Source organism: Atta colombica, unplaced genomic scaffold (assembly GCF_001594045.1).
Source record: "Atta colombica isolate Treedump-2 unplaced genomic scaffold, Acol1.0 scaffold78, whole genome shotgun sequence".
In the NCBI taxonomy this organism is placed as follows: domain Eukaryota; kingdom Metazoa; phylum Arthropoda; class Insecta; order Hymenoptera; family Formicidae; genus Atta; species Atta colombica.
The window spans coordinates 682,199-684,931 of NW_017259570.1; the positions used below are offsets into that span (position 1 = coordinate 682,199).

Consider the following 2,733-nt stretch of genomic DNA (forward strand, 5'->3'; position numbering starts at 1 on the left):
TATATATATATATATATATATACTTTAATATCTTTAGAAAGTATTTTTAAGGTTCCATATATTTGAAAATATTGTATATAAATGTTACAACTAATTATTTCATTGTTCTTAGTTTTTTGAAGAAAAGAAATATGCAAGAATACTACTCTTTAAGTTTCGTGAAGTGAAATCTCATTCCAGAAGAGTTAAAATATTGCCACTATTTAAAAAGAGTGAAAAATTTGCACTCTTGAATAAGAACAGTAGATTTTCACTCTTTTTTTTTTTGGAATGCGATTTCACGTTTTTGACGTAAGATTCATTCCAGAAAAGGAGTGAAATTTCTTTTTTTTAGAATGAATCTCACTCCAAAAAAAAAAATGAAAATCTGTTACTTTTATTCAAAAAAGTGCAAATTTTTCACTCTTTTTCAATAATAGCAGTGTTTTAACTCTTTTTTAGAAGTAAGACTTTAAGAAATTTCGAGAGGATTTAATGATTAGGGCGATGCAGACAAATTTGTTTTTTGTGGCTTACGTAATAGTCATATAATTTTTTTTCTAAAATGAAAAAATAAAAAATGAAAATTTTTTTCGATTATCTTTAATGATAAAAATTTTTATTTGTTACGTTTCCGTGTTAGTGAAAAACTTACATATCGCTATCCAAAAAGTCGATTGTGCATCTTGAAATGAAGTGAAAATTACAAAAGTAGATAAATTCTGTACAAAGAGTTGACAAATGAAATTAAATTCTATTGATTTGTTCACTTTTGTAATTTTCACCTCATTTCAAGCTGCATAATGTAATTTCAAGATACATAGACCTTTTAAATTAGTTATATACGCTCGTTTTTTTTATTTAAAATAAAATAGATATAATGAAGTTGGCGAAAGCGAGAAAGAAAATTTTAACGCAATCCAATGCAGTGACAAACAGGTCTAAAGTGATACGAATAGACTTTCAATTGTGCAGCTACTGAGGATAAAATAAAATTCTCTTGATAATATTGCAAAGTCGCCGTAATCAGTTAGATGACGAACTCTTGGGAATATTCGAGCATCCACGAGGCAATTTAAATACGATCATGAATATCGTAATCCGAGACTGACGTATTATTTCTTAGTGATTCTTTAATGAGTTTGAAATTAGTTCTTCGTTGGCGAGGAAGTTAGTGGGAAAATCGTAGTCGTTTTGACGTGAGAAATTTTCGTAATTGAGAACTCCATTTTTTATCCCCCCCCCCTCCTCCTCTTTTCCTCCCCTCTTGGCGGAAACGTTTTTTCTTCACGAAAAAAATAAGATCTCGTAATTTATTTATGCTCGTGCGATATTCGAGATCTCCCACTCTTCAAAAATTAATTAATATGGTCGTCAATTGAGTCCCCCTACAAATTTCCGTCTCGCGCGGGGATAAAATCAATTTGAAATTTCATCGATGAATCTGTCATTGCAAAACAGCTTGGAGATATTGGGATATCCTGTATGTACGTGCGCATGGCGACATTACGCCGTTCAATTTTCCGATTGAAATTTCCGATCGACGTATCGAAATTAAATTTGATCTCTCATCGAGTAATTATTATAAATATGTTTACGGACAACTTTTACAATAATTCATCACGGATAATTGAGCTCGTGCGTAATTATGTTATTTTTCTCATATTTGTTTCTCAATATTCAAAAGTGTTATGCTCGAATGTGGATTTTACATTTGGATTTTATAAAATTTTCTATTCCTATTTATTTTCATATGTCACGCTGTTTATCCTCGTTTTAAAATTGAGAATATTTATTGAAATAAACAAATGCTGATTGTACATTCTTTAGTTGCATTTTGAACAAATTATAAAGCCATTTTGGGTGATCTATTTGAATTTTGGAACAAAATTTCATTTATAATTTTACGCATCGTGTATTTTAATAAGTGCTTATGTATTTAAAATATATATAAACATATATATATTAAATTTCAATTTTAATTGAAAATAATTTTAATTCTATTCCCTGTTAAATCTATAGTGTCAAATTTATTCGTTGTTTTTTAAATTTACTACTATAGATTTAATAGTGTATATATACAATATTAATATATACTGTACTATATATTCGCATTTTTGAATTTTTCAATGATTTTCATGTTATTATATATGAATTATGGCACGTAAACTTGTAAATGTAATTCTAAATTTTAGCATAAATTTCGGATTGTCTAACGTGGGATAACAGAAAATATTTTTAAAAATCCAGAATTAAAAGGATTTTTAATTATAAAGAATATTATATTTTTAAAAATTAGTTCTTTTAGAATTTATTACGTTCGTTTCATTTATAAATCTCACTCGTGATTCTGTGTTTATCTAGAACATACATTTTCCTTATTGCTCTCGAATTTGACCTTTCCACTAAGAATGGGCGACATATATAGAAAAAAAAAATCTTCATATTTCATATCTCAATATATCGTAAACAGAAATATTGATACATTAAAATATTGGTTGAATAATATATAATATTACTATTATCGATATTTTTATTTTTAGGCAATAAGCGCACATGATACGCATATCGATGCACAAAAAAATCGATCTTTTTGCAAAAATAACGGTTGCAGACCATTTTAAGACTATTTCGTCGATTCTTTGAATAACTATTATATTCTAATCAGAATTTTTTAATTGTTATTTTTATTAAAATTAGTATATTATAGATATTATATATAGTACTAATTGAAATATATATATATATATATAC

At 26.9% G+C, this 2,733-nt stretch overlaps 1 protein-coding gene across 3 annotated transcripts in view; it reads left to right on the plus strand.

The window, feature by feature from the left end:
- Window positions 1–2,733, plus strand: part of LOC108692678 (synaptosomal-associated protein 25) — a 52,694-nt gene that overhangs the window by 1,938 nt on the left and 48,023 nt on the right. The gene's annotated exons all lie outside the window — the stretch shown is intronic.